We start from the raw sequence: 11016 nt of genomic DNA, 5'->3' as shown, positions 1-11016 counted from the left end.
GGGAGAACCCGGACTTGTGGCTTCTGGAAGTCGGTTGACTGAGCTGCTGTTCAGGACATAATTCCCTCCACTACATGATTTATAACTTTGTTAGCATAGCAAGATTGCCAGGCTAGCTTTTTCCCTACTCAAGTCTTTGTTCTGATTAACCTATTAATAAAAAACACTTCAAGGAAGGACACTGGAACATCTGCACCTTTAAACATTTGTCTGGTTGGAATATATAATTACAGGAACACCAAATTACAACACAGCAACACAGTAGTTTGCACAGTAGATTTGTTAGCTCACTATCCGGTTGGCAAATGCTTATTTTTCCCTGACAACTAGTAGTCACTAACTGGTCTATAGAGCTAAAGAGACACTTAGATGGGGAAAAAAGAGTCAGATGTGCAGTGACAATTAACAGTTAAACTTTAAAAAATATTTAATAAATACAATTAAGCAAAAAAAATCAGTGATGTTGGTATCAGACATTCACCAACTCATGTTGGTGTAAATAAATGCTTTAAGTCTAGAAGGTTTGTAGGTAGAAGTTTAACTCTTATCAAAACCACCCCCACATGTAAAAACGAACAACACTACAAACTAAACTTTTTACAGCCTATCTGTATTCACACAGCTATAGATATGCATGCCTAACAATAATAATTGATAAAACTAATAACCAGATGATTAGAACAGAAACGGCAGACAACTTATTTACTAAGAGAGGTCCAATAAACAAAGAGTGGTGACTGAGGGTCATGGGCATTCAAGGCTCCTTGAGTGAAGGTTATGGGTAGTGAGGTTGGCCCCTGTGACTCGATCCAACAGGCAAATAACTGTAGATCAGGCTGCCAAATACACAGTGTATTGTTGTTTGTTAGGTATGGGTCTGCATAGCTGCAGATCCATTAGGGTGTCCATGCTGACGACTGTCCACCACTGAAAGCGCCAATAACGGGCACATGACGATCAGAAATGGATCAGGGAGTATATAACGTGAATGGCTGGGTGTGTTTGACGTTTACCTGGGGAACACTAGGTACCTGGCACCAGGATACACTAGGGGAAGAAGGCAAGCTAGCGGAGGCAGTGTGATGCTTTGGGCAATGTATTGCTGGGACACATGTACTTTGACACATACCACCCACTTAGGCATTGTTGCAGACCATGTATACCCTTTCATGGGAAAAGTATTCCCTGATGACTATGGCTTCTTTCATCGGAATAATTGGTCCTGGCACAAAGGAAAAATGATTCAGGAATTGTTTGAGATGCACAACAAGTTTGACATGATGACATGGCCTCCAGATTCCTCAGATCTGTGGGATGTGTTGGACAAGCAAGTCACAAACAGATTTAGGTTTTTCGAACAATAAATGGCGGGGTAATCCACGTCACTGTGTACATTCTTATTTCCAGTATTTCCAGTGACATCACCTTTGTGGCTAAGGCACTGCAAAACTGTATGTGATGTGTTGTTGGTTAATATGACAAAAATAACTAGCTTATCAGATTAACATAAAAACTGCAGATCAAACATATCACACCACCACTTATGACACATACTGGAGTTTTGCCCTCACTGTGAACTTAGGTCAACCCTGACTTGTGGCTTCAGGAAGTCAGTTGACTCAGCAGCTGTTCAGCACATAATTCCCTCCACCATATGGTTTATGACGTTGTTAGCATAGCAAAGATTGTCAGGTTAGCTGTTCCCAGGTTGATAGCTGATTAACAGATGTTTTCGGAGGATTTCCATCAATAAAGGACACTAGAACCTCTGGGCCTTTAAACATTTGTCAGCTTGGAATATATTATCACCAAAACACCAAATTACAACACAGCGAAAGTGCTGCTGGAATACAATTAAAGCTAGGTAAACCGCTGACATCAAATCATGCTGTCAGAATATTAAAACCAAGGAAAAAAATATCATATTTAGTTTGATTTTTAGCTTACTATTTTTTTTCTCAATTGCATTTTTTTTAAAGACTCCGCATAAAATAGGATGATGGGGCTTTCAAAGGTATTAAAAACTGTGATACGTCACTGAGGACGTCTCGCCCCTTTCCCATCACCCGTGACCTGGAAAGTTTCATCACACTACGTTGCTGCTAACCTGCAGCAAAATACCTTCACAGTGAGATAATCGGGTGCAAAACTGGCTTATTTGTAGTTTACCATGTGACTCACTTAAAAGAGTGAGCGCTTTACAAAATAATTCAATTCAATTCAGTTTTATTTATATAGCGCCAAATCAAGGTAAGGTAGACCCTACAATAATACATACCGAGGAAAAACCCAACAATCAAATGACCCCCTATGAGCAAGCACTTTGGCGACAGTGGGAAGGAAAAACTCCCTTTTAACAGGGAGAAACCTCCGGCAGAACCAGGCTCAGGGAGGGGCGGGGCCATCTGCTGCGACCGGTTGGGGTGAGAGAAGGAAGACAGGATAAAAGACATGCTGTGGAAGAGAGCCAGAGATTAATAACAAGTGTTATTCAATGCAGAGAGGTCTATTAACACATAGTGAGTGAGAAAGGTGACTGAAAAGGAAAAACTCAATGCATCATGGGAGTCCCCCAGCAGCCTATGCCTATTGCAGCATAACTAAAGGAGGATTCAGGGTCACCTGATTCAGCCCTAACTATATGCTTTAGCAAAAAGAAAAGTTTTTAACCTAATCTTAAAAGTAGAGATAGTGTCTGTCTCCCGAGTCCAAACTGGAAGCTGGTTCCACAGAAGAGGGGCCTGAAAACTGAAGGCTCTCCCTCCCATTCTACTTTTAAATACTCTAGGAACAACAAGTAGGCCTGCAGAGCGAGAGCGAAGTGCTCTAATGGGGTGATATGGTACTACAAGGTCATTAAATAAGACATATGAAAAAGGAGTTCAAGAGCTTTTGAACAGCCCAAATATGATAATAAGGAAGAATGTGAATTTCAAGTGAAGTTAAAAACATCCTTACGCAGTGCTGTAAAAGCAGAGATGATGTAACAGAGTTGTAAACAGACTACTGCCCTCATTTTCAAATTCAGAATTTGTTCTGTTTTTTGTTTGTTTCTAAAGCACGGACATCTCGTTCTGGAAACAAGGTCATAAGCTGGGGAGAGAAAGTCTGTTAAAACCCACATCCCAACTTGATTATTTGCTATGAATAAATATTGATGCGAATTATGTTTAAGGTTAAAAAATGTTTTTGTGTCTCTGAAAATCTTATTTTTGTGAAGTGTTTTAAGTTCTATAAGAAAGGTTATAAGTTTTATAGCTATAACGTTTTTACTCATGATTTGACTTTAGTACCTAAAACCTGTTTAAATGAACTCAAACTGCACACGTGATCCACATTCAGTCTTCTGTATCAGTTGTACACACTTGTTTCTGTTCTTGGCTTCACCGTTGAGAGACATGCATCTGTCTAAACAATGTTGTCTCAGAAGCCTGTTACACCCCCACTGTTGTGACCTCCCTAAAACCCCTGCCCTCCACTGCGGTGATCCTATTACTCTGAACAGGTTGCAGACGGACACCAAGAACACAGCCTCGTGGGCAAATGCGTCATTGTCGTCTGCTTTGATTACTGGCCGTGGATTAGAAGAAAATTGTTTCTCCGTGATGACAATCCTTTGAGCAGCGACACAGCAGTTTTAATTCCTTGGTCCTACTTCACTCATTTATCCTACTTGTTGTTGTGCCTCATTTAAGGCTGGCATTGTGTGTGTGTGTTGGATGTACTGGGGAGAATAAAGGATTTGCTGGGATTAGGCGTTTGCAGCAGACTAATGGCAGTAAGAAACTTGCTGTGGCCCCATCAGATACATGATCAGCCTTTAATCTTACAGAAGCTAAATGGGGTACCGGGGGGGTGGAGAGGGCACTGCTTTTGTGCAATCATTTTTAAATGTCTGGGTTAGACACAAGCCTCAAGTGCTTAGTGAGCAATTTATCTACTGTTTTTGTCCTCATCTTTACATTTTCGGAGAGAATTGACACAGTTCTGTGAAGTAAACAGTGACGTAAAAGCAGCACGCAGAATGAAAGACGTAGAAACAGCACGCCCCTGTGCTTGTGACATGTGTGCATTTCTGCTGCCTATGTTATATCTTTTATTTACATAATCAAAATGTGAGTACCTGCCTCTACGCTTGATGGAAAAAGCAGGTCATCGTTCTGTAAACCATTTCATTTTAGGATAAATGATTAGTTTAAGTTTGGTTGGTTTTGGGTAAGTCTCCAGGAAATTACTGGAAAGCAATGTGAGGTCCTCTGAAGTGTGTGTGTGTGTATGTGTGTGCTTGGATGAGATGACTTGCAGGCCCTGACACACTGCAGACAATTATGCAACACCACCAACTAATCTGTGTATGAGGACTTGATGGGGGACTGAGACAAGAGAATTATACTGAGACAGGTTTTTCTTTCATGCCAACATCAATACATTTTATATCACTGACTGTATATATAAGTTTTTGGTATTACTGTTTTTAATCTTTGCTGCAGTTTTTAAAAAGTACAACATTGTAAGTCCAGCACTTTTTTATATGAAATTACATAACATCACATTGAATACTGTTTTATGCGACTATTCTTGGGTAATGAAGTCAGAGTTGTTAGATATTCCTTTTAAAGTATCTATATACTCATCTTTATTAGGAACACCTGTTCAACTGCTTGTTGATGCAAATATTTAACAAACCAATTGCATGGCAGCAACTCAAAGCATTTAGACAATGGAGACATGGTCAAGATGACCTGCTGAAGTTCAAACTGAACATCAGAATGACCAAAAATATATATACGGTGGCCCTGAAAGGTCAAATACACTGCGCCTTAAGAAAACACTTGCAAATAGAAAAACCCTGTAAATGCACAGAAAACAAAAGTTCAATAAAGCATAAAGTCCACAAAGGTCCACAGGTTGAACTTTGGTTGTGTAATGTGTGCTTTTGCAGCGTTTTTCTGTTTGCTGGTCTTTCTTAAGTTGCTGTGCATCTGACCTCTTAAGTGACTTTGAACATGGCAATGTTGGTGTGATTTGGGCTGGGCTGAGTAACTGAGAAACTGGTGATTGACTGGGATTTTCCCACAAAACCGTCTTTAGGGTTTACAAAAATGGTCCAAAAAAGAGAAAATGAGCCACAGTGCTAATGTGTTTTGAGCTGATAGGACAGGAACATGAACTCAAATAACCACTTGTTCTAACTAAGGTACTGTCATACAGAGGGACACCTCTGAAGGTACAACATGTCCAAACTTGACGCAGATAGGCTACAGCTGCAGAATACCACACCAGGTGCCACTCCTGTCAAGAACAGGAAACTGATGCTACGGTTCACACAGGCTTACCAAAATTGGACAATAGGGCATTAGAGAAACGATGTATGACCTGATGAGTCTGATGAATTTCTGCTGCAAAATTTGGATGGGCATGGATCTGTCCTACCTTGTGTCAGCTGGTCAGGCTTCTGTTGATGCTATAATGGTGCAAAGGATATTTTCTTGTCACACTTTGGGCCCCTTAGTACCAACTTTAAACACCATAGCAACTGTGTGATGCTGTGATGCCAATATGGAGCATCTGAATTATACTGAGTTTGTGCAAAGGCTGTTCTGAAGACAAACGGGAATCCAGGCAGGAATCAAGGTGTACTTGATGAATTTTACATCCTCACAGAGTTGTGCTGTTGTGCTCTGAGACAAATGTTAATGTCATTGACATGACACATTTATTAGGTTTAGTGTTTGCCATCTTATTTTAGTGAGGAAACATTTACATAGCTGAGGCTGTATTCCAGTCAGTCTTATTAATATTTGATTAAGTTTGATAGGTTTCCTTCAGGCTATGGTTTTTATTTGCTCGTAAAGTATTTGCTTGTTAACTAAAATTGCCAAAACTTCAACTTTGTGAAACTACATGATGAAAAGTTAAGCTATCGCTAAATATACCTCTCCATAATATAATTATATGACCAACAAACAGACATCAGCATTCCTAACTCCAATTTAAAACCATGTTTTCTTCACACTTTACAAAATACTGTGTGCGAGCAGAAAGATACTCTGACTGCTAAGTGTAACCTTAATTTGCTAAATGAATGCAGCAGTAATGTAAAGTTAACGATATAAGCTGTTAAAAATTGAAACTTGTGTTGAGTTTACACATAAACAAGATATTATCAAGAGCCAAAACACCGAAACGATAACAGGCTGTGCCAGAATGCACTGCTTTCACAATTTAAACATTGCATAACAATCCAATTACAAACACCATTTAAGCTATGAGCTTTTGTGTCATCTCACATGGACAATAAAATGTCTTTCTCATTATGTACAAGTGAATGGCAAGAGACGGGACAGTTACGTGAATGGGTACGAAATCCAGTAGATCTAAACACAAAGGGTTAGTGTATTTTTGTCACGGCTGCCGAGGCGAGCCGTGTGGAGTTAGAAGAAGGACCCAAGATGCAGGCAGTGGATGAGATGCCGGTGAGTTTATTTACACAGTGGTGAGAAGGCAAAACAGGCAAGAGGGAAGACAAAACTAAAGACCTGAACTGGGAAAGCTAAATGACAAACCTGAGATGAAACAAAAAAGGGAAGAGAGGCAGAGAGACGAGCAGGACACCGAGGAACACAGACTGACACCGAGGAACACAGACGAACCGGCAACAGGCAGGAGAACACACAGGGCTTAAATACACACACCAGTAATCAGGGGATGAGAGACAGGAGGGCAACACAGCTGGGAGGAATCTGGGCTGACGGGACAGGGGAAACGTAAACTGATCACACTCACATACGACACGGACCTTCACAATAAAACAGGAAACTCAGATACATGGAACCAGACGAGACATTGAACTAAACAGACAGATTCACAAACAGATGGGGAGACACCATAGACAGACAGATACAGACGCAGACTCAGAGGCAGATTGAAAATAACACAGAACTTAAACAATCATCATCTAGAAAATGATAACAAACTAAAAGCGCTGGGTCACCGACCCAGGACCATGACAATTTTTACACTTTTAATCATGTGTGTAAAGTCTGCCCGCGCACAACACCAAACATCCACAGGGTTACACAATTTGCGTGCAGGTCGACATTACTCATGGATGTTCCAAGTGCTCATTTTTTGGATTTGTTGAATGTAACCATCACACATATTTATTATAGTTAACTAAATCTAAACTAAAAATGATACTGATAGTGATTTTCCTATATCTTGCCTCTGACATATGTCCTCCATTCAATAATAATGTAAATGACTAAACAGGAAAACTAATAAAAACATCATTAAATACATTCACAAAAAAGATTCTTCACTCTTAATAAACATGAAGCAACTGCAACTGAAATATATAAAATCAAAGGTTTATGTATTCAAATAATCAATAATAAATGAAAATGTGGTTGTTTTTAAACTGAACTTTTTTTCAATTTTAGACTTTACTTATGTAACAAAATTACACAGAAAATTTATGCTTAGACCTGTGCTGCTCTTTTTCTTTGGTTAGGATGACTCAGAGTCAATACTCTGCCATAAATTATCCACCCCAGCATGACTAACTAGGGCAGTTCCCATAAGGTGTGATGCATTGGTTTTATTAATAATACTCGGCTGTGATCCATCACAATCAAAGAAAGAATGAATAACCAATGATGGGTTGTGCTACATGGAAGTTACCTGCAATAGGGCTCGTCTTTTCTCCTACTCAACATTGTTTTCAGCTTCTTTTAAATAGTGACTCAAGAAGTTTTTCGGAAGTTTTGTCAGTTTTAGAGATTTTAAAGAATTTGGAAGAAAACTTGCGTCAGATGGTCACAAGGAAAACTGGCTTGCCAACTGTTGCTACATTTAATCACAGATTTCGTGTGAATTCATGTTCAATCAGCCATGAAAGGAAGTTCAAAATTGAAGAACATTTAATCCTTTTAACATTTTAAACTCAGTCATTTACAAGTCATCTGTCACCACGTCATCTTATGTAACACAAACTGTGGTATCTGCCTTTTAAAAGCCAAGACAAACACAGTCAAGATTAAATAAATTAATGTTTAATATTGTGTTTTCCATCTAACTGTGCACGTAATCAAAGCCTCAGGTCAGACATGTACCGCGTTACTTAGATATGAAGAAACAGCCTGACTCTGTGGTTTGATCTCCGCAGCCTGGAGCACCGTCACTGAGCTTACTTAAAAAACACACCCCGGCTTTATGACGCCAGAGACATGCGTGTGCGTTGTGCATGCATTGTGTATGTATGCTTAAAGGGAGGTGGAAAAAGATCAACAGAAATCCTGGAAGAATAAGCATACACTTTGTAACACTTATGAACAAAGATGAGGATTCAATAGAGAAACGGACTTAGCTGCTCAGGTGAACGCACAAAAAACATAGAGTAAAGCAGCTGGGTTTTACCTCTGTGTTCTTCCTTCAGGTCCTGCTCTCGCCTCATTATAACCAACAACGGACTTTAACCAGGTTGTTTGTTTTATGCAAAATTCTGCCCGGTCTTAATATCCTTTATCTCCTGGGTGTGTGATGCAGGGGGAGAGGATGGAAAGACAAAGGGCAGGACTAGAGTTAGAATCCCAATAACTTTGAATCTGAGAAAATATTTATTTCTTCTTAAAAACCTTTAACATTGGGTCTGTTGGTATTCACCCAGTTTCGAGGATAGATTGTATATAAAAGATGGATGTAGCTTTGTGGTCTGAAAAGTGAAGGGAGCAGAGAAGGGCATTAAAGTTGCATTCTGGTTTCAAAGAGAACTCTGGTTATGTAGAAGTGTACGGGAAAACGGACCCTCAGCTTCCAGTAAACACAGTAATAACTTTCCTGATTAGTTTATGGTCTTAATTGCTAGTTTCATGAGTTGCTGCATGCAACGTGTCATTCGGTTTCTAAATCATGGTTCCCACAAGAGTCAAAAAGGACAGGTTTTAATGATTCGCTACTGTATGAGTGTCACGGTCATGTGTAACCCTAACGTCCATATTTAAAATGCTCACCTCGAGATTTCACAGTGGGCAATGCCACAGTGTGTACATTCACCTTTTATAGACACCTCCTGAGGAATTGCCCTGCCGTGTTTTGTTTGTTTCAGCCCTGGAGTTTGCTGTTCAGCAAAATATTAAAACTTTGTAGAAGTTGAAGTCATATTTTATGACACAGCCCTGATCCAAAAAGTTCAAGGTAGTGCACTGTAAATATTTTTAAATATAGTCAACATTTTATTCACCATAGAAGTTCTTTTGAACTCTTGTGCTTTAATTCACTGGACACATCTCTTCTCAAACTCCTGTAGTCCTACACTGCCCTTTACTTCCTGCAAAGTATTTACTGTAAAGTAAACTCGAATGATAAGTGTGAAGTTTTTATTCTGTGTTGTTACCTTTGGAAAGAAAAATTAGTGATATTTGTTGTTAATGTTTTGCTCACTTTTTAAACCTTAAATATTCAAGTTCATAATCCACCACACAGAACACTATAACGCCCTTTTTACATGTTATTTGCTAAATGTCTGAATGCTCAAACTGCCGTTGTAGTCAGTTCATCTCATCAATCTTACTCCTTTGAGAAACCACATGTAAGTATCTCGATGCATGCTCAATCATCCAGGTAAGTAAATCCCCTAAAGTTGATTCTGCTCATCTGGACGTAACGTTTTCAGTGGGAGAAACGTTTCGTCACTCATCCAAGTGACTTCTTCAGTCTCAGCTGACTGCAGGTTTCCCAACCTTATAAACAATCTTGGGGAAACGTTTCTCCCACTGAAAACGATACGTCCAGATGAGCAGAATCAACTTTTGGGGACACATATAAGTAGTTAACACATCATGTCCCCTTTATTTAATTATTAAGCTTTTGGATAGTATTTTAATATTTGCTGAAGGGGTGTTTTTTTTTAAATAGTGTCCTGAAACTGTGACCTAAATTCTCTTCAGGCTTTGGTTTTAAGAACTTGTATGAAACAAATCAGCTTTAAATAAATAGAAGAAGTAAAGAAGTGTTAAACGATACTACAGATTTTCTTCTAGGTACTTTAGTTACTCCTAGTATTGTTATCCATCTGATAAGCTGATAGCAATACTAGTGATGTTGCATAAACTCTGACTCTGTATCCAAGCTCCTGCTGTGTTGATTGAGGTTGTCGTCCTCTTAAAGTGTTCTAATACTTTGTCTTGTTTAATTTAAGCGTGTCTTTCAAAAACAGCCAAATCTGAATGAGACAATCTTAATCGTAAAAAGTGGAAACGGAAAATGAATGTACTCCCTTTGCTGGTATATAGCTTTATAGAGAAGCGATTTTGCCAAGTATTTCTAGTTGCTTTCTTATTTCCTATATAAGAAAAAAAAAAGAGTCCTTGAACAACACTCTCTCTTATGAGGGTGTATAATTTTTGCATTAGTCGTGACCTGATTATTGTTTGCACAAAAGCACATAGAGTTTGTCAGGCAGGATCAGCCAGCTTAGTGCAAACAAGTAAGCGCTATGGGAAATGCCAGCATCACATAGAAGACATGTAGATGATTATGATAAGCTTATTTAAAGATTTTTCATAGGTTCGAGTTTCATATGCTTTTCAGGAAGTCTTATGAGTGTGCTCGGCTGTTACAGGTCAACACAGGATGCAGGGCTGCTTACTATGGTGGAAATCTGTCTTCTCAAGACGTTTATGGTTTTATTGTTTGCTCTTACTACCTGAAAACATCTATACACATACAGTTTCACAAAGCTTTACATGTTAAGTGATGTCATCTGCCTCTCCGTCTCACCCAACCTTTAAAGCTCAAACCTGCTGACTCTAAGTGTTACTCTACAAATAGTAATTTGATCTTGCCCAGAAGGGCCGAGTGAGTCTGTGAATTTACTTAAGTTGTTTACTTTTTTACAGTTTTGTACTTTGTATTTCAGGCTGCTTTGTGTTTCTGTTCCACCACATTTTACTGGGAGCATTTTTAAACTAATGTTAAACACTGGACCTCAGGCTCTGAACATTTTTGACTTTTGAC

This window comes from Aulonocara stuartgranti (assembly GCF_965226115.1).
Source record: "Aulonocara stuartgranti genome assembly, chromosome: 18".
NCBI lineage: Eukaryota > Metazoa > Chordata > Actinopteri > Cichliformes > Cichlidae > Aulonocara > Aulonocara stuartgranti.
Note: the sequence above shows the minus strand (reverse complement) of the source record.